Raw genomic sequence first — 26244 nt, 5'->3', positions numbered from 1 at the left:
GCCTATTGCTTCATGTTGCTGCTTCTGTCAGTAAGTCAATAAAATTTTATTAAGTACCTACTATGTGCCAGGCACTATGCTAAGCACTGGAGATAAAAATAATAATGATAATAATAATGGCAAAAACACAGTCCCTGCTCTCAAGGAGCTCATAGTCTGATGGGGATGCAACATACAAACAACTGCACACAATATCCAGGATGAATTAGAGATCATCAGAAGAAAGGCAAGAGAATTAAGTGGGATTGGGAGTGGCTTCCTGTAGAAGGTGGGATTTAATCTGGCACTTGAAAGAAGTGGGGTAACATTGATGAGGAGAAGCAAAATTCCAGGCATTAGACAGCCAATGAAAATGCTCAGAGTTGGATGAAATATCTTGTGCAAGGACAAGTATGGGGGCCAGTGTCACGGCATCACAGAGGATATGGTAGTGGGAGAGGTAATGAGTAAGAGAACTGTTATCGGCAGAGATGGAGGGGAATAGATTACGAAGGAAAATTGAATTCTAGAGGAATTTATATTTGTTCCTGGAGGTGATAGGTAACCCCTGCAGTATATTGAAAGGGGCGGAAGGGCATCATGACAACATCACAACTGTATTTTAGAAAGATCACTTTGGCAATTGAATGGAGGATGGATTAGAGAGAGAGACTTGAGGCAGATAGATCAGTCAATAGTGCAGGTTATCAAGTCTGAAAACAAATGAACAAAAAGTCACAGAGGTTATGTGACTGTTAACTCTAAATATAGCAAAGAACTCACATGAGTCATCACAACCACAATTAACTCTAAGAAATAAAATGAAATAAGAAACAGGACTAACAGCAGTCATAAGTAAAAAGTTTCTTTTTTCCATTGGAAGAAGGAAACTAGACACATGTGCTGGGCCACGTCTAAGAGGAGTCCTGCTTCAGTGTGGCCAAATCTCAACACATATAGGCAGTGAGCTGTAGTCCTGACAGTGATGGATAACAGCAACAGTGAGACAAGATTGATTCAGAGCAGCACTTCTTGACCAGAACATGGGTCCTGCAGCTGCTCGTCTAAGCTCAGGGAACACCTGAGGCTCATGAAAAAATGATTCTGGGATTTTGTTGCAGCAGAGTTCATCCAGAGGGTGAGCACAAAGGATTGTTGTTATGCCAAGCTCAGGGCACAGTTTGCTTGCTGGGCCTTAGCTCTGGAAAACAGGCTGTCTTCTAATAGTAAAAATAGAGGAGTAAAAAGAGAGGGCATGGGGATCTTGACAAAGTATAAGGTTATAAGGACCTAAACCAGGATGGTAACAGTATCAGAGGAGAGAAGGGGGCGTATGTGAGAGATGTAAGCAAGGTAAGAAGATCTCAGTAAGAGATCGGATATGAGGGTGAGAAAAAATGAAGAATTGAGGAGCCTGGGTGAGTGACCTTGACAGCTTCATACTTTGGATAATTGGTTTTACTATTTATTTTGATTCTTGAAATTGGAAGGCAAAAAATGGAGAAAGGCAAAGTGAGAAGGGGCTAAAAACAAACTTTTAGGACCAGCGACGTTACTTTGTAGCTTTGGAAGAACAAGCAAAATATCAAATAAAAACTAGATGTTCTGAGTCTCTGGTGTTTCAAGAAGAGGCAAAAGGATATTTTTCCTTCATGTAAAGCAGGGGGAAAACACATTGTGTATAACAATGAGAGACAGGACAGAATCATAGATGAAGACTGAACCTCAAAGTCAGGAAGATCTCTAGTCAAATTGTGACTTTGACCTACAAGCTAAGTAACCCTTGAAAAGTCACTTAAACTCTGCATGACCAAGCAAGTCTCTTAAACTAAGTTGGAAAATAGTTAATTTGTATTGTTAATTTGTATTAGGAGAAGGAGTTTCCTCACTGAGTGTTCATTATGCCAATTAAAACACATATTCAAAGCAAAAGAACAAAGAAATCTAACGAAACTGTAACAGCAGCATGGAAAATGAGATGATTAGTATATGTCAATGAGGTAAGTAAAATATATATTTTCTATTGATAAAAGAGTGAAACAATTAATTTCTCTAGGATTTTTTACCTATTTAGAACCTTCATATTTGTTTGCCTTAAGTGCTAGGACACACTTTTTTTTAGTATTAATATTGAAAAGTACACCCTAGGGTAAACTTTTAATGAATTGAATGGGTAGCAGGGAAAAATTGCTTGAAAATAAATGGAGAAAAATATTTCAAGCAGATTCCATGACAGTCGGCAACTATCTTACTAAAGGATTTAAGAGGTGATGAGTTAAGTGGAGCCAAACGTGTTGAAGTGTAATACTAGTCTTAGAGAAATACAGTGACGTGAGACATCTGAAAGAGACCTGGGATAGATGGTGTTTTACTTATATACAACTTTGAGAAAAGAAAGAAAAGTAAAATCCTACGTTCCAAGCTTAGACCGTGTTTGCACTGATCTTCCTAAGCTGACAAAAGTAAATGCACTTGCTGTGGACCTCAATGGAAACTCTCTTTTCAGGAGAGAGCTGGGAGGTAAATTTATCTAGTGAGATTGTAGCACATAGACAGTATTAGGGGAAAAAAAGTGGCTGTAGGGTTGAATGTTAGGATCATCACTAACCTCAACCCAGTTATACATTAATGATATTTTTTTTACAAAATTTCAAGTCAAAAAGCATTTACAATTTTGGTTGCTATATTACAAAGAGATGTAAAGACTAAATTTGGGAGTGGTACTGTTATAATTAGAAATTACCTGATTATATGAATGGCTAGTTAAAATGTAGCTCCCTTTTCTCCAAATATGGGACCCCACCTTAGGTTTTCTGATATTCTTAAGTCATAACCATCAGGTTTAGAGCTAGAAGGGACATTAGAAATCATTTAGCCTCTTAATTTTACAGATGAGGAAATTGAGGCACAGAGAAATTAAATGACAAGCCCAGGCTTGTGGCAAAGTACTAGGTTTGATATTCCAAAAAAGTCTCTAGCTCTTCTCATTGTATATACATTTTTAAATAGTATTTTGTTTTTTCAATTATATGTAAAGATAATTTCTAACATTCATTTTAAAAAATCTTCTCGTTATATATTGATGATTTATATCTCCTTATTTAGAGCCTTAAATAACAGACAGGCTGTCAGGTATACTGTTCCACACATAAGATTCCAGTGATTTATCTGGATCTTGAAAAAGAAAGAGAAAGAAAGAAAGGAAAGAAGGAAGGGAAGAAGGAAAAAAGGGGAAAAAAAGAAGGAAGGAAGGAAAAAGGAAGGAAGGAAGGAAAAAAGGAAAGAAAGGAGGAATAAAAAGAAGGGAAGGATGAAGAAATACCACAAGTTACATTCAGGAACAATATACTGTTAATGCTTCTTCTTCACCATCTTTATGTCATGATTTACCTTTCATGTCTACCCAGGCATACTGACTCCTATTGTACGGCTCTAGCTGTCGGGTAAGAGTTTGCTGTAACTATCCTGATCCAAACCAAACACATCACTGCTCCCCAGATATCTCCCTGTCACGTGCTACAACTTTATCCTTCCCTCCTCTCCCCCTCCCTTTCTACCTTTTTCTCTGGGAACAGTCATAAGGTTGACACTACTATTTCAGTAAATAAGGTGTCCATCAATTCTTTTATTGACTCCACTCAGCATCTGTGAGAGTCTTTTCGACCAAAATACTCTTCCTGGCTACCACTCCCTCATAAGTGTTGTCTTATACCATATGAAAGCTACATGAAGGCAAGAATTATCTTGCTTTTTGTAATTAAATCTCCAGTGCTTAGCAGTGTGCCTCAACCATAGTAAGCATTTTGTGAACGGTTTTTATTTCATTAATACATTGATCCATTCATATGTTGAGATAACATGATTTTCCCCATAGAAACAATTGTAAAAATAGATGTATGATGAGCTAAATAGTAAATCCTTCATATAAAGAAACTGAGACTTGCCCAAAGTAAACAGGAGAAGACTTAAGTTGAGGTCTTTTGCCTCCAAGTCCATAACATTTCTCCTACTCTATGCTTCCTCCATATGATATACCACCTTTTTCTCCTACCTAGAGGAATAAGGGTACTTGTTCTTCCTCCTTATTCAAAAGCTTTTAAGGAAGAGAGAAAATTTTGATTTCTTTGTAATTTTTGTATACCCATTCAATTCTGCAATAGCAGCCAATTAAAAGACTTTGTCACTCTACAGTAAGCTGATAGGAAACAGTCAAAGCATACCTTAGGTGCTTGGAAACTATCAAAGAAACCTACACATATGCTTAAATACTGGGCTCTCTACTGGACAGCTGCACTTCTTACCTCTCTTATGCTTGTTACAGGAAATCTTGAATTAATCATAACAGCCATTGATATAACAATTTAAGGACTACAAATCACTTTTATGTACATTGAATCATTTAATCCTTAAAATAATCCTTTGAGAAAGGAATTGTGGGTATTATTTTTCACATTATACATATGGGGAAACTTGGACTTTGAGATATAAAGCAATCTGTCCATTACATACTGTTGGTAAGTGTCATGATTTGAACTAAAGCCCAGTGTTTTTTCCTCTGTACCTTCCTTAAATTGATTTTTTTCAAAAAGCCATGACATAGCCATTATAAGTATATTGTAAAAAACCCTGGATTTGGATCTGGAGGACCTGTGTTCTTGTCATTTCACCTTCCCCCTTGCCCCCCTTCTCTGCTCAATAAAGTGCAGTAACTCTTTATCAAATACAAAATCCTGTTTTTTGAAGTCTTTCATAACCTATCTCCCAGTATTTGTGCATCATAGATGCCTCCCCCCCAAAAAACCTCATGTACTCTTTGATCCAATTACATTGGCTTCCATACTATTCCTTGAACAAGACATTCCGTGTCTCAGCTTGACATTTTTTTAGTTGTTTCCTAAGCCAGCCATGTTCTCCCTCCTCATCTTTGCTTCTTGGCTTTCCTAGATTCATTTAGGTCTCAGTTTAAATCACACCTTTTATAGATAGCTTTTCTCAATCCCTCTTCATTTTAGTGTCCTTCCTCTGTTTATTATTTCATATCTATCCTGCATATAGCTTATTTGTACATAGTTTTTTTTGTATGTGTTCTCCTCCATTAGATTGTGAGCTCCTCAAGGGTAGAGACTTTTTTTTTTGCCTTCCTTCCTTTGTATCCTCAGCATCTCGCACAGTTCTTGGTATATAGTGGAACTTTTTGTTTGTTTGTTTTTGAACATCTGTTTTTAAAACTTTGATTTTTGAGTCCCTTCCCACCCACCCTCCCTAAGAAGTCAAGCAATTCAACATAGGCCACATGTATATCATTATGTATAACCCTTCCACAATACTCATATTGTAAAAGACTCACTATATTTTGCTCCTTCCCAACCCATCCCCCTTTATTGAATTTTCACCCTTGACCCTGTCCCCTTTCCAAAGTGTTTGTTTTTGATTACCTCCACCCCCATCTGCCCTCCCCTCCATCATCCCCCCCTTTTTTTTCTTCTTCCCTCTTCTTTCCTGTGGGGTAAGACACCCAATTGAGTATGTATGATATTCCCTCCTTAGGCCAAATCTGATGAGAGCAAGATTCACTCATTCCCCCCTCACCTGCCCTCTCCCCTCCTCCCACATAACTGCTTCCTCTTGCCACCTTTATGCGAGATAATCCACCCCATTCTATCTCTCCCCATCTCCCTCTCTCAATATATTCCTCTCTCATCCCTTAATTTGATTTTATTTCTTTTAGATATCTTCCCTTCATCTTCAACTCACCCTGTGTCCTCTCTCTCTCTCTTTTTATATATCTATATCTATATATATATATCTGTATATACACACATACATATATACATACATGCACATTCACATATATATATATATAAACATATATATATATATATGCATATTCCTTTCAGCTACTATGATATTGAGGTCTCATGAATCATACACATCATCTTTCTATGTAGGAATGTAAACAAAACAGTTGAACTTTAGTAAGTCCATTATGATTTCTCTTTCTTGTTTACCTTTTCATGCTTCTCTTGATTCTTGTGTTTGAAAGTCAAATTTTCTATTCAGCTCTGGTCTTTTCACTGAGAAAGTTTGAAAGTCCTCTGTTTTACTGAAAATCCGTATTTTGCCTTGGATCATGATACTCAGTTTTGCTGGGTAGGTGATTCTTGGTTTTAATCCTAGCTTCATTGACATCCAGAATATCGTATTCCAAGCCCTTCGATCTCTTAATGTAGAAGCTGCCAGATCTGGGGTTATTCTGATTGTGTTTCCACAATACTCAAATTGTTTCTTTCTGGCTGCTTGCAATGTTTTCTGCTTGATCTGGGAGCTCTGGAATTTGGTGACAATATTCCTAGGAGATTTCTTTTTGGGATCTATTTGAGGAGGCGATCAGTGGATTCTTTCAATTTCTATTTTGCCCTGTGGCTCTAGAATATCAGGGCAGTTCTCCTTGATAATTTCTTGAAAGATGATATCGATGCTCTTTTTTTGATCATGGCTTTCAGGGAATCCAATAATTTTTAAATTATCTCTCCTGGATCTATTTTCCAGGTCAGTGGTTTTTCCAATGAGATATTTGACATTGTCTTCCATTTTGTCATTCCTTTGGTTCTGTTTTATAATATCTTGATTTCTCATAAAGTCACTAGCTTCCACTTGCTCCAATCTAATTTTTATAGTAGTATTTTCTTCAGTGGTCCATTGGACCTCCTTTTCCATTTGGGTAATTCTGCCTTTCAAGGCATTCTTCTCCTCATTGGCTTTTTGGAGCTCTTTTGCCATTTGAGTTAGTCTGTTTTTTAAGGTGTTGTTTTCTTCAGTGTATCTTTCAGTATTTTTTTGGGTCTCCTTTAGCAAGTCACTGACTTGTTTTTCATGGTTTTCTTGCATCCTTCTCATTTCTCTTCCCAATTTTTCCTCTACTTCTCTAACTTGCTTTTCCAAATCTTTTTTGAGCTCTTCCATGGCCTGGGACCAGTTCATGTTTTTCTTGGAGGCTTTTGGTGTAGGCTCTTGCACTTTGTTGACTTCTTTAGGCTGTATGTTTTGACCTTCTTTGTCACCAAAGAAAGAATCCAAAGTCTGAGACTGAATCTGGGTGTGTTTTCACTGCCTGGCCATATTCCCAACTAACTAACTTGACCCTTGAGTTTTTCAGCGGGGTATGACTGCTTGTAGACTAAAGAGTTCTATGTTCCATGTTTGGGGGGTAGGCGCCAGCTCTGCCGCACCAGCACTCCTCCTTCCCCAAGAACCCCCAACCTGGACTGGGCTTAGATCTTCAGCAGGCTGTGCACTCCTGCTCTGGTCTGCCACTTAATTCCTCCCACCAGGTGGGCCTGGGGCCGGAAGCAACAGCAGCTGTAGCTGCCCCACCTCTGCTGCCCCGGGGGGTGGTGGCCGAATCTGGAACTACTTCCACTTCCTGCAGCTTTTCCCACTAACCTTTTCTGCTGTCTTTGGTGTTTGTGGGTTGAGAAGTCTGGTAACTGCCGCAACTCACTGATTCAGGGCACTAGGGCCCGCTTCACCCGGCTTCTGATCTGGTTGGTCCAAGCCGCTCATGCTGGGCTCTGCTCTGCTCCCAACTCCCAGCTTCCAGCTCTGTTTGGGATAGACCTCACCCAGAGACCATCCACGCTGTCCTGGGCTGGAGCCCTGCTTCCCTCTGCTGTATTGTGGGTTCTGCAGTTCTAGAATTGGTTCAGAGCCATTTTTTATAGGTTTTTGGAGGGACTCGCCGGGGAGCTCATGCTAGCCCTGCTTTCCAGCCACCATCTTGGCTCCGTCCCCAGAAGTCTACAGTGGAACTTAATAAATGCTTATTAACTCACTTACTACTTACCTTTGTATAAAAATTACATAACCCTCCTTGAACCAGAGTTTCCTTATCTGTAAAATGCAATGTCCTTTAAGCTTACTTCCTTTCTAGCAAATAAATCTATTATTGTAAATTTCCTGAATAAATATATGTGTGTATGTATGTATGTACATATTCATATATATAGTATATTTATATTCATGAATATGCACATTGTATATGTATATATATATATTTATATATATGTAGATATGTAGTATAATCAGGCATATGTATGCACATTCATTCATTCATTCATTCATTTACTTATCTTCTGAAATTCTTTCCCTTACAGCTCCAAACTTACATTTCAAGTCTCCTGAAAATTCAATCCATAGGAATATGTAAATAATATATATGTGTATATGATCTATATATAACGTATATATATCCATATGTACACAATTACTTCAGGAGGTAAATATCAAAGAATTTTAAAATCATACCAAAAATGACTGTAACAATATTTACTTTGAAACCCCTGTGAATGTCAAACTTTGCTGACTTGTAACAGTTAAGTTAATGTTTGCTTTTGTTCAGTCATGTCCAACTCTTCATGACCCCATGGACTATCATAGCATGCCAGGCTATTTCCCACTGTCTCTTAAAGTCTGTCCAGTTTCATGTTTATTGTTTCCATGATACTATCTATCCATCTTGTCCTCTGCCGTCCCCTTTTCCTTTTCCTTTTGCCTTCAATCTTTACTAACATTAAGATCTTTTCCAAAGAACACTCTCTTTTCATTACGTGGCCAAAGTCCTTGAGCTTCCGCTTCAGTATTTGACCTCCCAGTGAATAGCCTGAATTAATTTCTTTAAGTATTGACTGATTTGACCCTCTTAATGTCCAAGGGAATCTCAAAAATCTTCTCCAGTACCACAATTCAAAAGCATCAATTCTTCAGTGCTCAGTTTTCCTTATAGTTCAATTCTCACGGCCATACTTTGCTACTAGAAAAACCCTAGCTTTAACTATATGGACCTTTATTAGTAAGGTGATATCTCTGCTTGCTAATATGCTGCTCAGATTTGCCAGTTTTCCTTCTAAGGATCAAGAATCTTTTAATTTCCTGACTGCAGTCACTATCTTCAGTGATCTTTGAACACAATAATATGAAATCTGAAACTAATTCCACTTCTTTTCTAGGAAGTGATAGCACTAATTACAACAATCTTAAGGATTTTTTGTGTGTGTTTTTTAATGTTAAGTTTCAAGTGAGCTCTTACAGTCTCATCTTTCACCCTCATCAAGAGGCTTTTTAACTCCTCTTTACTTTTTGCCATCAGAGTGGTATTATCTGCACATCCAGAACTGTTAATATTTCTCCCAGAAATCTTAATTCCAGCTTTTAATTCATCCAACTTAGCATTTCACATGATGTATCCTGCACATAATGATATACAATCTTGTCTTCCTTTTTCAATCTTAAACTGTTGCTTCTTGGTCCTCAGGAGATAAGTAACATGATCTGATACTCCCATCTCTTTAAGGTCTTGCCACATTGTAATATCAATTGAGTTGGGACTTTTCTGCTGTTTTAGAATGCTAAATGAATTGTGTCTTTGATTGAGCCTTAATAGGTGCAAAGCCCCAGGCCTAAACCCCTAACTACTAGGTGCTAAACTGATGTGGGTGTGAAGCCCTCAGGGCCCTAAGGGGAGTAGCTAAGACCAAAGCCAATAGTATGCGCCTAAGTTCTGGTTATTCAGGTGATGTTTGACGACATCCAAAGACTGTATAAAAAGAGAGAAAAGAGTTATTTGCTGGTGGCTCTCACTGTTGGAGGAGTGTTAATGTGAAAACTCTGGGCAGCTGTAGTTAAGAGCCCTCCAGCTTGTGAACCCAGATGTTGATGCCTTCTTGGTAACTATGATTTGTATTTGGTCTGTTTATAATGTATGTTTGTAATTTGTTTGTATTTGCTCTGAAGTTCAGGGTGCTGGCTTTTTCCCCTGAACTAAGTGAGTTTATATGTATATGTTGGATTAAAGTAAGATTGTTAACCCCTTAACATTGCTTTCCTTAGTAAAGCAGATCAAAAGAATCTGTGCTAGCAGTGTTCTTGTTGTTTGGCTTGTGTTGGTCCTTCACACCCCGCTGCCTCCCACCACCCCCACCCCCAACACCTGATAGCCAAATTGTTGCAGCACACATTTTGTTGTGATCCACATAGTCAAAGGTTTTAGTGCAGTCAATGAAGCAGAATGTTTTTCTGGAACTCCCTTGCTTTCTCCATAAACCAAGAAATTCTGGCAATTTGGTCTTTAATTCCTCTGCCTCTTTGAAAACCATATTGTTCTTCTGATAATTCTCAGTTCACATTTTTCTGAAGCCTAGCTTGCGGAATCTTAAACATATACCTTGCTGGCATGTGAAATGAGCACAATTGTTCAGTAATTTGAACATTGCCGTGCATTGCATTTCTTTAGGATAGGGGCAGTAAACTGATTTTTTATTTTTTTTTTTTGCAATCCAGTGGCCAATGTCGTATTTTCTGAATTTGTTGGTGTATTGAGTGAAGTATATTAAAAGCATCATCTTTTAGGATTTTAACTAGCTCAGCTGGAATTCCATCACTACCAATAGCCTTGTTTTTAACAATGTTTTCAAAGGCCCATTTAACTTCATTCTTCAGGATGTTTGGCTCTAGATCAGTAAACACACCATTGTGGTTATCAGTGATGTTAAGATCTTTCTTGTATGATTATTTTGTGTATTTACCACCTTTTCTTTATCTTTTCTGCTTCTATTAAATCCCTAATCATTCTTGTCTTTTATCAGCCCCATTTTTTTTTGTATGAAACTCTCCCTTGAGATGTCTAATTTTCTTGAAGAGATCTCTTATCTTTCCCATTCTACTTTTTTTCTTCTATTTCTTTGTATTGCTCATTTAAGAAAACCTTCTCATCTCTCCTTGCTGTTTTCTGGAAATATGTGTTAAGTTGGATATTTTCTATACCTTTCTCCTTTCCTTTTCCTTCTTTATTCAGCTATTTGTAAAGCCTCATCAGATAGCTATTTTGCTCGCTTGCTCTTCTGTCCATAGTTCTTCAGGCAATCTATCTACCATATCTAATCCTTTAAATATATTCATCACCTCTACTTCATATTCATAAGGGATGTTATTTAGGTCATACCCCTATGGTCTGGTGGTTTTTCCTACTTTCTTTAATTTGTCTGAATTTTGCAATAAAATTTCATAATCTGATCCACAGTTATCTTCAGGTCTTGTTTTAACTGACTGTGTAGAGCTTCTTCATTGTTGTCTACAAAGTACTTAATCTGATTTTCTTAACCATCTGGTCATGTCCATATGTAGAGTCACCTTTTGGATTGTTGAAAAAGAATGTTTGTTATGACCAGTGAATTATGTTGATAGAACTCTATTAGTCTTTGCCCTTACAGAATTAGTGCTTACAAAGAAGTAAAGATGAGAAATTGTATATTGTATAAATGGCTTTTTTTAGTCTTTTTTAAGAATGGGGCTCTGAGATTTTTCCTGTCACTATTATCAGGGCATGAAACCTGGAGAAGATAGTACTCTTTACCACATCATCACTACTATATATAAAACAATCATTCCTGCTGACAACTACTGCATCCAACTCATGTCATTCCCCTAACCCTTTGAAGATGTGACCTAATAATAGGACTTATCTTAGTGGGGACTTGACAGCTGACTCTGATCCTAGACAATATGAGATATCATTAACTTTTTCTGGCAGTTCCACTGAGCCATGAATTGAATATTGCATGTGTCACCTTTATCACACTCAGACTCCACATCATGAGGGAAAATGAACATATATCATTTGCACACATGGCTGCTTCCCTATGAGAGATGGCCAGCCGAAAGAACAGCCAGACACAGTTAAAGGCAAAATACCCAAGTATCCCTGAGTACTAAGGCCATACTGCTCTGTTGCCTACTTGAGCATTACCTAGCTCTGTTCCTTTTCCCCCTTCACCTAGGAGTGTCCTAAAGGGTCATTTCAGAATATATTTGCAAATGATGGCATTATCTTTCTTACTAAAACATACTAAATAGAGGCAATATCCATGTTGATAAAAAAGTAGTCAACTCTAAGTAAAACTAGCCACATCTGATTTCTTTTAACCTGTGCATTTGTTGTGCTATTTTCTGTATTACATTAATAAAAATACCCTCTCTGCCTCTAGTTGGCACCGTATCATATTGCCAAAGTAATCTTCATAATCTGTACCTCAAAAAGATCATTCTTAATCCTTTTAAAAACCCTCTGTGCATCCCCCAACCTACCAAATAATATTGAAATTCCTTAGCTTGATATTTAAAGTTATTCACCATCACTTTCAGTCCTGTTTTTCAACAGATAATGATCTGCTTTCCCAGAGAAGGTCCTCAGTTTTCACACCATTGAGCCATTATTCAAAGTTTTGTATGTGTGATTATGCCCATTCCCACTCCTGACCCCAGCTTCATCATCTTTAATGCCTGTCTCAAATAGCACTTCCTCAGTGATGATTTTTCTTTCCTGCTACTTTAGCATTTAGCACAATGCCTTATAGATAGTAAAAAGCTTAATAAAGTGAAGATTTCTATCCTCTGAATATCCAAAATAAAAAGAAACACTTCCTGTCATCTTCCTGTCCTGTCCTGTAAGGAGCTTAAGTGTGCATTGGGGAAATAAAACAGGTAAACAGAGAAGTAAATACAGAGGCCTGAGATATCACCAGCAAGTAGAAAGATAAAGAAAACCTTCCTGCAAAAAGTAGCAGCACATGGGTAAAGCCTTGAAAGGACTAAAGGGTGCCAAGAGATGAAGGTAAAGACATAGTTAATTCCATGGTATATTAACTTTAGAAGCTTTGCTGTGCACTCTATCAAAACTCATAGCTTACTTCCAAAGGCAACAACCAGTCTGCATTTGCACTGTTTTCCATCTTTTGTTTCTGTATTCCAGTGTTGCATTATTCTTTTGTTTCAATTGTGACCAAACTGAAAAGCATACCAAAACTGATAACTAGAGCTATAACACAATTAGGCAATGTTCCACTCAAGAAACATTTATTACAAAGACTGTATAGTATCTGCAGTACCTATGTTGGCAGGAGGCCTCAGTGTGAGTGCTTATACAGTGGATAGGTTGTTGTCCTTCATTCTCGAAGAGGACCCAAATGACATCACTATGCTAGTCGGATTTCAATGTGCCTGACTGTGGCTGATCAGACCAATATGAGCTCAGAATATTCTACCACGGGTCAAGCACAAAAAGTCTGTGTGAACAGTTGGAGTGGGTTCTCTAAATTTGTGCATCCTGTGTTTCCTTTGAGGTATTTCAATTCTGCTTTGCTCATAGAGCACAGCACTTTCCCTCATGTGGACAGCCATGCAGAGTGGTCCTGTGCTAGTGTCTCCCATGTCACACAATCAATTCCAAAGTTCTTAAGAGAGACCTTGAGAGTGTCCTTGTATCGTTTCTTCTAATCACCATGTGAAAGCTTGCCTTGTGTGAGTTCTCCATAAAATAGTCTTGCTTATGCATTGGATAGCATTTATGAGAATGGTCCTTTCTCTTTCTATGAGATGCTTTAAAAGACTAAATATTATAAATAGTTATTTTTGAACAAACATTCCAGAGTTTATCAACCAAACAAGGATTTCCAACTATTTTGAGAGGATATACTTTCATTCCATAGCTTTCATTAACTAGAAAAAAAATTCTTTTGAATTGCCTTTAGAGACTTTAGAGATACTTTAGCAGCCCTTCTAAAATCACTTTGTAGTCATGGGTTATGCTCCCTTTCTTTACTATATTTTTCTTCACTTTCCTCTTTTTTCCTCTTTTTTTAGATCATTTCCTACTCTTTACTTTTTTCCTTTTGTCTTCTGTAGCTTTAGTGTTGACCTCAAACCTGTGAGACTCTTCAGTAAAAGGTCATGCAGTAGAGTTGAGAAGAGGAAAACTGTGGATCTGAGTCTGGACCCAGAGGGAGCTTGATTATATTTGATCACATCAGGAATCGTGATGACTATTATAGATTCATATGTGTGCTGCTTCACCAATAATGTCAGGTATAACCAACCAACTGGCATAAGCATGAATTATTGACAGTCACATCACAGGAAGTCAAGGACTACCTGTATATCTCCTCCCTGCCCCCACCCCTTCCCATCATGAGATTACTCAAGTGCTTTCAAAGAAAATTCCTTATGTGAAAAATGACCTAGAGTGATACAGCTATGATTGACGAAAGAACATTTTTTAAAATTAAAAAACTGCTCAGAATATATTTGTTTGCCTCATTCCTTACTGATACACCTCCTGTAAGCCTAATGACTATGGACAAACATTGGGCAGGTATGTGCAGGGAAACAGACAAGGGGAAACTATACCTCAAAGATTCCCTGTGGTCTTAGAAGTAGAGATAGAGTGTCCAGGCTTCCCTAATACCTTCCATTATGATATCCTTACCTTTCCTGTCCATTCTTATTCTTACCAACCACTAATTGGAGCATTTATCACCATATAGTGGGACTCTGACAGTAACCTTCTAACTGTTCTGCCTGCTTGCACTTTCTCCCTTCTTTTCTGTACCATGCTACTTCATAAAGTGATATCTTCTTGAAAATGCCACTTTTTAAAATCATGTCACTCCCTTGTTTTGATACCTTCAATAGCTCTTCATTTCTTAGACCTCCATATCCTTAGCCTATCATTCAAAGTCCATAATCTTCCCCCCACATATTTTTTTGAGAGTATCTCTGCTCAATATTTTTATCTCTTTCACTGTCTTGGAACAGCCCCTTTCTGGGAACTATCTCTACTCTTTGATTCCAGCCTTATTACTAAGACACCAGCTTTTTTATGTATTTCTTAATTAATTACAAGCCTACAGACTAACTCTGCTCAGCAATGGTTTTTACTGGATTAAGAAGAGAATGAAGAAATCTAAGTCCAAGACAGAAAACTATCTTAGTTATTAGTTTCTTTCCTTTTTTCTCAGAAACTCATTTTCTTGGTTGCTTTTCGTTATTCCTCCAGTTCCTGTGGATCTTCTGTTTTTTAGCTATGTGTCTAACCCTTTGATCTTGTTTCTTCAACTCCTGTGGTTCTCCTGAGAACAGATTGCCTGCTTGGTCTTTGGACTTTCTGCCTTAATTTCCTCTCTATATTTTTGCCTGCATGGCTCCTATTTAATGTATCTGACTTTCCAAGGCTCAGCTTTCTTGGTGTCAGGTCATTCCCATTCAACACTGGCTTTGATATCATCCCTTGCTTCACTAGCCCGTTGTCATTTGTATTATTGATTGATTGATATGCAAATTATCTGTTGTATCCATATTAAGGTATGCATAATCTCTTGAATACACCTCAAACATCCACAATTATTGTGCCTTTGCTTACGTCATTCACTTTGTCTGATATGTTCACATCTTTCTCTTTATCTGAATACAAGATCCAACTAATAATTCATCATGAAACCTCTGATCATTTAGCTTGTTATGTTTCTTGGCTCCCAAAATCACAAATAATGCTTATCATTTACATCAGAAATCTGGCACTTATCTATAACTTTGTATTAGTTTTACTTTGTGTATAGTCTTTGGTCATTTAATAGACTACAAAGACTTTGCCTTTAACTTATTTTCTTTATTTTTATTTTGTGTTATAAGCAGAAATGGTTGACTCTAGATGTGACACTGTGCTTTGCCCACTACACACGCACACACACACACACACAGACAGAGCACTATGTAATACCTAGATTTAGATTTAGAAACTTCTATAATTCCTTTTCAGTAGAACTTCATCAAATTCCACTCCTTGGCCAACTGCGATGTCCATAAATAGTTCCTTTGGCTAAACAGGAATTTCCCACCCACCCCCCAAACTTTCAAAGCCTATTTACTCCCAGGTGTTTTTTCCCTTACTATGAAACTGGGTTCAAAACTTGCACCACCCACCTTATGGGCTATTGTGAGGAAAGAGCTTGGCAAAATTTAAAATTCTTTAGCGATATAAGTTATCTTTGTAGTTGATAGTCACTGCTAATCTCGTGGACTTAATTGTCATTTTGATACATGTTACTCTAAAATGTATACTTTACTTGGATGTCACATTGGCATGTCAAATCCAACCTATTTCTATTGACTCAGGCTTGTAACCTTGGATGTCATCCTTGACTCTTCCCTTTCCCTCACTCTCTATATCTATTCTGTTACCAAATCTCATGTATTCTACCACTGCAGTATCTTTAACTTCTATGTCTCTGTCTCTTAACTTGACCACCATCCTAGTTCAAGCCTTTATCACCTTTTAACTCAGCAATCTCCAAAATGGCCTGTCCTCCTTCAATTTATCTTTTCTTCAATCTGTCTTTCATGTTTGTCAGAATAATTTTTCTAGAGTGCCTCTGACATTCACTCCCCAATAAAATATATTCAGCCAATCTATATTGCATTTAAGATATCCATATGCATATATATGTATATGTATATACATATAGGTACATGTAGATACATGTAGTTATACATTTACATATATAACAGTATATATTATAGATAAGGGAGTGATTTGAGCATATAACAAGAGCAATTATCGATTATGAAACTTTTACAAAAGAAACTTGCTATAAAGGTTTTCCTCTGCCTCTCAATAATTATTTTTCTTCTCATTTTTAGTGCATGACTTTGATTTGTACAAAATACTTTCTCTCTCAGAGAGGAATAAACATTTATGTAGTGCCTTCTATGTGAAAGGCAGTATGCTAAGCTCTTTACAAATATCATCTCATTTAATCCTCACAAAACCCTGCAAAGCAGGTAGTTATAATCACTGTTTTACAGTTGAGTACACTGAGGCAAAAAGAGGTTAAGTGAATTGCCCAAAGTCACACAGCTAGTAAAAAAAAACTGATAGGAAACCTCTAACTAAGCTTTATCCAATTCCCTTTTCTCTAACCACTTTCTGCACAACCAATGTAAATGCTTACCTTTCCTACTCATCTTCATTTCTATAACCATAGACTATGATCAAATCGACTCTGACATTGCTCTTGGATGGGGTGACAGTTTGCTCCTCTGTATACTCACCATCCCTGAAACTTTCTGGACCAAAGTGTCCTCCATGTGTAATAAGGCTCTCTTAGGTCTGTTGCCTTCCCCATTAGAATGTATGCTCCCTGAGAGAGGATATGGCTTTATTTTTGTACTTGAATCTTCAGTGCTTAGCACAGTGCATAGCAAAAATACATGCTTAATAAAATATTTTTCATTCATTTAATTTTCCATAATATCTTCCATGTTATGATTCTCTCTATTCCTTTTTTGGTCATGAAGTTTCCCCCTATTTATACAAGTTACCCATGTTGAAAATGTATAAGTTTTGTTTTAAGAAGTAACAAGATGATAGTCTGGATTCATACTTTAAATGTACAAAATGAAACTTCTAACTTTCAAAAAGCTCCATGAAGACATCGTGTTTTAGCCATTAATTGCTTTAATTAGCTTTTCTATTCTCAGAATTTCAGCATACTTAGAATTTGGCATTGCCTACATATCATTTACTCCATAAAGGAAATCATATTCAACAACTGTCACTTAAATAACATATAATAAAGAAGATCTTCAGATATGAGCTCATCTGTCAGGTTCCCTACTGTTCACGGCTGCTAAACCATAGCATAATTAATAAAAATGTCTGGCATTGTTCCTCTACTCAATCATATGCTCCCTCACCAACCATGATGAGTATTAAAATGTCCTTAGGAATTAGTATAATTTAATCTAAAATTTAAAGTGTACCTTTTCCACTAAAAGAAGCAAACCTGGAATAAATTAAGGTCAGGACTACTTATTTTCCTATGGTGACAGCATATGTAAAAATAATTATCATAAAGAAATGAGTGGATTTTTGCTTCACAGAATTTCTTCTTGTATCTTTTCCTTATCTCCTCACAGACTACCATCCCTATAATATGTGAAATTTAAAAAAAATATAAGGAAACATGGGAAGAAAGGTCAAAGAATGAGCAAAAATCAATCAATATATTGAAAAAGTCTATAAATATATGAAATATACTATCCACCCTGGATCCCCCAATCCTGCACATAAATAGAGTAGGATTGTCTTCTTATATATTTTTTTTTGAGGGGGCCATTATTTTTCTTTTTAGTTTGCAGCATTCACTTTTTTTTCTTTCAGTTTTCCTTGTAGTCATTTTGTATATATTTTTTCTTGGCTCTTATTATTTGACTCTGCATCAGATGATATAAGCCTTTATAATTTTCTCTCTTTTCATCATATTTACCTTTTCTTATATGTATTCCATTTAATACATGTGCTACACCTTAAAAAAATTTATTCCCCAGTTTATGGAGAATTGTTTCTAATTATCTGCTATCACAAAAAGTTCTGCCATAAATAATGTGATGCATATGGGAATTTTCTTCTTATTAATGATATAAATCTAGTAGTAAGATCTCTGAGTTAAAGGCTAAAGACATTTTAATAACTGTTTTGCATAATTCTGAATTTCTTTCTAAAATAATTGTATTGATCCACATCTACCAACAATGCCCAAGCACATCTGTCTTTGAACAATGCCCGTATCCTCCAACATTGACTCACTTTTGTCATGTTTGCCAATTTGTTAGGTATAAAAGTTGTTTTGATTTGTATTTTTCTCATTATTAGTGATTTGGAACACTTAATAGTTTGACCCTTTTCTTTTGAACACTGTTCATGTTCTTTGGCCATTCAAATTGGTCACAAAGAATGAGTTCTTAGATTGATTACTGTAGTCTGTTTTTATAAGATCCTATTTAAAATTTTTTGAATCCACATTCAGAAAAATAACAACAACAAGAAAAAGATTAGTGATATTGGCCTATAGCTCTCCTGTGCTTTATCCTTCCTTGAGTTAGGAATTAGAACTATGTGAGTCTCATGAAAAGAGTCTGGCAGAGTGCTTTCTTTCTCTAATTTTGAGAATAATTTGTTTAGTATTGGCACTAATTGTTCTTTAAATGTTTGTTGGAATTCTTCTCTGAATCTATCAGAATCAGGATTATTTTCCTGCTACTTCTTACATAGCTTGTTATATGTCTTTTTGTGAAACAATTATTTAAAATCTTGCTCTTCTCTAAATTTGGGTATTTTACATTTTACAATATTTCTCTATTTCTTTTGTGTTTTCAGTTTTATTAGCACATAACTATATTCTAGATTCTGATAATTTTTTAAAAATTCTTCTGGTTTTGCTATGATTTTACATTGTCGATTTACTATTTATTTGGGATTGGAATATTCTGCCTTTTTCATCTACTTCTTTTTTTCTTCCCCATTAGTTTGGCTAACAGATTAGAAACTTTGTATTTATTTTTTACAATAAACCAACTTTTTGATTGTGATTTGTATAGGGGTGTTTTTTGGGGGGGGTTCTCATTTTATCGGTTTTTCCTCTAATGTACAACATCTCTTTTGTGCTAAACTTGGGTTTATTTATTTGTTGGATTTCTAATTTAAAAATGCGTATTCAGTTGATTACTCATCCCTTTTCCTATTTTATGATTATATATATTTTAGGGATATAGTTTTCTCCTGAGAAATGGTTTTGCTGGATCCCAAACATTGTTATATTTTTCATCATTATTTTCTCTTATATAATTCTAACTATTCCTGTGATTTTCTCTTTGACTTACTTATTTTTCTTCTTTTAACCTATTTCCTTGCCATTGATTATTTTTTACCATCATGAAATCACCTCTCTGAGTTCTTGCCCTGTAAACCTTTTCAATATCTATTGCCCCTGGGAGCTCTAAGTTCCATTTTCCTATCTATGGAAGCACAGCACACTCTGAAAGACAGTAGTCACTCTAAGGATGAAAATCCCAGAGATTATATCATTTCAAAGTCCTCATCTCCCAATATTTAATAAAGTTATTCCAGCTCCCTGCCCCCCCCCACCCCCATGAGCATTCTAGTATTCTTCAGTGGACAACCCTTCCACTGCTGGATCAAGATATTGATCTTTCCTTCTTTAGCATTGACTTGCTTAGGGTACACCACACATTCCCCTCAGTCTTCTTTATTTTCTTCCCCTTTTCTCCTATTTTTGTGCCCTCCCAACCCATAGTTTGCCTCTTCCCTTCAAAAAATATATTCTTCTGTAGGAAAAGTGTTAGGAAGTTTACTCTATGGCATTTCAGACCTGTTCTTCCACCATTACTTCTATTTAAGTTTTACTCTCTCTCTCTCTTTTTTTTAACTCTCTGTGAACTTTTAGAGAAAATCTCTGGAGGATCCTTCTGCTATTACTTTGTTGCTGATGCTATTATTTTTATTTTCATAACAATCTTTCATTTTATGCTTTGTTTCCTTTTTTAACAAATGGGGAAATTTATTTATTTATTCTTGTTTCTTCCTCCATTGCTATATTTGCTTTCCTTTCAATGGATTCTGTAGTCCCAGGTATTTATGAAGAAAATAATTTACTCACATGGATTTTTGCAGAAATCTTTCAAATACTTCTTTTCTATTGAACATTCATCTTTTCTCTCTCTCTCTCTCTTTTTTTTTTTTACCTTTTGGCTCAGGTTTACCTTCATTAGGCTCAAGTTATTTTTGTAATTCCATTCATTTCTATGGTTTTGTGGGGCAAATAATAGTCTTGTATTATGTGAACTTTCCTTCCCTTATATTTTAAGATATTTCTCCTGGTCACTTGCAGAATTGTTACTTTTCATTATGATCATTAAATCATTAAATTTAACTACTATATATCTTGAAGTTTGCGATATTGAGTTTTTGTTATTGTTGGTTTGTTTGTTTGTTTTTCCTAGAGCTGATACATAGATTTTTTCTATTGGCACTTTTTTCCCTGTGTTCAGAATTTCTAGACATTTTTCTTGTATTATTTCCTGCCTTAAAATTCTCAAGGACATACAAGCCATTCCCCAATTGAGAAATGGTCAAAGGATATGAACAGGCAGTTTTCAGAGGAAGAAATTAAAGCTATCTACAGGCATATGAAAAAATGCTCTGGATCGCTGCTGATTAGAGAAATGCAAATCAAAACAACTCTTAGATACCACATCTCTCCTGTCAGATTGGCTAAAATAACAAATCAGGAGAATGATAAATGCTGGAAAGGATGTGGGGAAATTGGAACATTGTTGCATTGCTGGTGGAGTTGTGAGCTGATCCAGCCATTTTGGAGGGCGGTGTGGAACTATGCCCAAAGGGCTATAGAAATGTTCATACCCTTTGACCCAGTAATACCACTTCTAGGGTTGTATCCCAAAGAAATCATGCAAGCGGGAAAAGGACCCATATGTACAAGAATATTTATAGCAGCTCTCTTTGTGGTAGCCAAGAATTGGAAAGCAAAGGGATGCCCATCAATTGGGGAATGGCTGAACAAGCTGTGGTATATGAAGGTGATGGAATACTATTGTGCCATAAGAAATGGGGATGATGCAGACTTCATAACAACCTGGAAAAACCTACACGACATAATGCTGAGTGAGCGGAGCAGAGCCAGGAGAACGTTGTACACAGCCACAGATATATGGATTCCGTGAGGACCAACCCTTACATACTGCGCTTTTCTCAGCAACCTAAGGGGCAAGGACAACTCCAGGGGACTCACGATGGAGAATGCTATCTTCATCGAGACAAAGAACTGCAAAGTTTGAATACAGACTGAGGCACACTACATGCTCGCCTTTTCTGCTTCTCTTTTGTTTTTGTTTTCGGGTTTTTTTTTTTTTTCTTGTCTGTTTTGTTTTTTTTTTTTTGGTTCTGTTTCTTCTTTCTCATGATTCATTCCATTGGTCAAAATTCTTCTCCACGACTTGACTAGAGCATAAATTCATTCAATGCGAAGTTATACATGACAGTTCTTCATGCCGTCTTGGGGAGGGAGGGGGGAGGGAGGGGAGAAAAACTGGAACTCAAAACCATGTAGAACCGTGTGTGGTAAACTAAAAATAAATAAAACACCTTTAAAAAAAAAATTCTCAAGGATGAGTGAGTGAGTGTGTGTATGTGTGTGTGTTTACTTGTTTTGAATTTGTTGGAGATCTGTGATTCTTAAGTTGTCTCTATGTACCATATCTTTGAGAACATTATATTTTGCTTTCAGAGACAACATTCTTTAATGTTATTGTATTTTGCTTTTCTTCTTTCAAATTGTCTTTCAATATTGTTCATTTGCATTCCCAATCAGTTGTTCTCTCTTTGGTTCCTTTGACGAGTCTCACCACCCTGGATACAAGTTTTCTGTTCTATCACCTATTTTTGTTCTGCAGACTATAAATTCTGCTTTCATGATTTTCATCTCTCTTTTGAATCATTTGGCAGCATTCTGCTGTGGTTACATGCTCACTTGTGAATCCTCAGGGGATACTGGTTCTTCAGGTGTTAATTCACTTTCCTTTGTCTTGAAAAATTTATTCAGGTATTTTGGACTCATTTAGATATCCTGAAGGTGATCTTCCTTTCATTATTAATATCTTCCTTGCTGCTTTTTCTGGATGTGCTCAAGATTTTTAGTGTAGTTTTCTTCCTCCTGGGATCTTTGGTGATTTTAGCTTTTTCTTTACATTCTTTATATTTCCTTTCTGATTTCTCCCCATCTGATGACAGTTCCTCTGTGGGCTAAACATCAGAGCTATCTCAGCCTCCTCCTACACTGGGGAATTCACTTTAGTCTGGCCTCAGGCTTTACCCCAGATGACTTCTAGGGGGAAAAGAACTAGCCTAAGATGGTTGTCAGCAAACTTTCCTTTAGGTCTAGTGGAACTCCCCTCCCACTTCAAGGGATTCATTAATTCACACCAGTAGAGACCTAGCTATAGATGGGAAAATACAGCTTTGTCTTTCGGAATTAAGATTAACATTTACTTCCTTCCTCTTTTCTTCCTTCCTTCCTTCCTTCCTTCCTTCCTTCCTTCCTTCCTTCCTTCCTTCCTTCCCCCTTCTCCTTGTCCTCCACCGCCACTACCTCCTCCTCCTCCTCCTCGTCTTCTACTTCTTCTTCTTCAGGTTATTAGGGTTTTAGCAAAAATTGAATATGTAGTATTTTAATGCATATCTATAAATATTTATTGAATGTATACATTTCTTCATTGTGTTTCTATCAGCAGAAATTTTTTAAAAATAGTTTATCTTTATATTGGTGTGTTCACTGGTTTTAAGTGAAATTAAATCTTTTACCAGAGACTATGTACTTCAGTTTGCCTCAAATAATCTAAGCTTTACTGTAATATTAGGAACTTCTTTGAATATATTTCAGTAATGTAAGATCCCAATAAAGGATGAGCTTGTTAATCTGCTAGAGCACTAAATCAATGGCCTAATAGAATGTAATTATGATTATCTTTTATCATTAACCATTAGGTCTACAATCCCTCGATAACACTCGGATATTATATTCTTCAGGTCATGTCTGATGAGCTATTATTGAAGATCTATTATTGCAGTGTTGACAATAAAACCAGAAAAGTGGTCATCTAGTCTGCTGAAAGACCTCTGCTTTTTAAATCTTAAGATGACATATAAAATCTAGATAGAATAATAATAGTAATTATCATCATCATCTTCACCATCATTATTATCATCATTAATAACTCATTTGAAGATTTGTGAGTGATGAAAAGTCATACTTTGAACACATGGAATTTGAACTTTAAAAGTGAATGCAATTATAGAAACAGAAAGTCAAAGCTGGAGAGAAAAGTAGGTTAGTCACAAAAAGATTCCAGTTACCTTGTGGCAAGGTTGCACCATCATATAATAGGAATATTGTAGTCTTCGAAGACCAGATCACCATTTGCTTCCAGGGTTGGCAGCAGATAGAGTTGGGAGTAAAATGATAAGGAATTCTAGGACTGAGTAAGCGGTAACAGGAATGGGAGCTAGCAGCATTGTATTGAAGGTGGCAGATTGATGGAAGATTTTTTGAGGAATTCTAGTACTAATTCTCAGGGAAGAGGAAGAGTCCCTGGGCAATGAAAAGTTCATAAATAAAGCCTTCTGAAGAAATTTGGAAGAGTTTCTAGACAACATTAAATTCCTAAATAACTACTAGAAGTCTGGGAGCAAGTTGGAACTCCAACCAAGGAGTAGAAGGGGAAAAGCCGTAAGGTGGAGGAGCAAACTTGGATCTTGCACTTGACTAGTACTGTGAATTGTTTATACTATGCAAGTCTGGTGGAATGTGGAGAAAAGTATCCATTCAAAAAAAGACTGAACTCTTTCCCTTTTCTAGGGTGTTTGTGGAAAATTCAGATAGTATTTTAGAAGATTGAATGAGTTTCTAGGAAGATGAGTCTGACTGGAAGGAGGGGTTACTTAACTTTCTAGGGCCTGCATGTGCTTTCTCCTACCAGAGGGACTTCAACCACAGGGTAGTTCTAAAAATCTAGAGGACTGTAAAAATAGTTAGGAGAACTGTAGTTCATTTTGGAGGTAGTTGCCAAATAACCCAAAAGCTTCCTACTTGCCAAGAGGCTTCAACTACAGGATAGTAATCTGTTTAGTTGCTTGATAGGTCCTTGAAGAGATTAAACTGCACTGGAAAGAGAAAAAAAAATTAAAAATTGTCTATGGGATCAAGTGTAGGTCCTTTAAGTTTTGTGTTTTCTATCCAGGGACATAAAAATGGTTCTTTATTATTAGCTTGAGTGCTTATACAGGAGCTGCAAGCATTTCCCCCCTTTATTATATAGACTTAAAAAACTGCAAATACTGTTGTCACCAATATGAATATAAAATATTTTTCCCATTACAGATTATATTCCCACTTTCTGTATTTTGATCGCTGAAGAAGCCATTGCCTTAACTGAGACAGAATATTATCAATTATAGAATTAAGTCTAGGAAACCAAACCCTATACAAGTTATAGGACTGACTCATAGAAGTGGAAATATCACATTAGGATAGCCCAGGTGCTATTTTATCACAGTATTCTTCTTTTAACAGTGTCATCAAGAGATATCTTATTAAATACAACATATATATTATCATTCATCTGTAGAGGTAGAACTGAATTCCAAACATGACTAGGGTCATGTTTTCAACTCACGAAAGGACATAAGGGAAATACAGATTTCAGGAATTGTGGAGTTAATGGAATAGGTATGAGGGAGAGAGATTTTCCTGAAATAATTGGGAAAGCATTGTGAGGAAAAAAAAGAAGGGAGTCCATTAAAGAAGATAATGTGTGTAGTTATAGATAGATAGATATAGACATATACACACATAATGTATATGATATATGTATATTGTATGTGTGTATATATATATAGAGAAAATTATATATATAGGTATATGTTGGAAGAAATATATACATGTGTGTCTATATATATGCATGTGTATATGTGTGTGTATATATGTGTGTGTTTTGTGTGTGTGTGTGTGTGTGTGTGTATGTGTGTGTGTGTTGGGAGAATAGTAAATGAACACTGTTGACTTACTCTGGGCCATATTTGATGGGTCATTTTGCAACTGGCATATGGCTTGGCTTACTAATGTGGGTTGGCAGGTAGAACTTTATCTTGGAGGGAAGACTTCTTAAAGCAAACTAAATTTAGTTGAATCCAAAAATAAAGTTCCATGAATTAGGTTATTACCATACTAAGAAAGGCAATGCGATTATTCTGTGGGAGTAAGAAGACATCTGTGGCCAAGAGATTAGCCTCTCTCCCATGATGAACCAAAATATAAAACCTGTATTTTGTGTCAAGGGATATTGATAGTTAAGAGGTGCAGAATCTTCTTCCTCCTCACAATGGCAACGTCATCAATATCAGGCCTTATATTTACATGGTGCACTTAAGATTTGCAAAGCACTTTATTTATGAACATGCTATTTCATTTGATCCTCAAAGCAACTCTGTGACTTTGGTAAATTTCTATTTTACATTTGAAGATACTGATCTAGAGAGTGGCTAAATGACTTACACAGTGTCACATAGTTACTAAACACAAGAAGCTAAATTTGAATTTTTTTGACACCTGTCCAATGCTCCATTTTCTTTATTTTTAAAATTTTATTCTGAACTTAAGAAATAAAACAAGCATTTCCATAACATAATAGAACATAAAAAAGAGGGTTGAGCAAGAAACAGCAAATGTTATGTATGACTCGATATTCCTTTTAAATTGTGTAACTTTCTTTTTTTTTCTTCCCTCTCTTGCTCCCCCTCTTCCCAAGAGATGGCTACAATTAGACACAAATATGTATATATGTAAGTAAAATTATTCTATATGTATTTATACTAATCAAGTCTTCCTCTAGATGCAGATAGTGTCTTCCTTCATAGGTCCTTTGTAGTTAATTTGGGTATTTATAATAGTCAAAATGAGTTAGTGGTCAAAGCCATTCTTTTTTTTTTTTGAAGTGGGGAAGGCAGGG

The sequence above is a fragment of the Trichosurus vulpecula genome, chromosome 4 (genome assembly GCF_011100635.1).
Source record: "Trichosurus vulpecula isolate mTriVul1 chromosome 4, mTriVul1.pri, whole genome shotgun sequence".
Taxonomy (NCBI): Eukaryota; Metazoa; Chordata; class Mammalia; order Diprotodontia; family Phalangeridae; genus Trichosurus; species Trichosurus vulpecula.
This window is presented reverse-complemented; position numbering follows the sequence as displayed.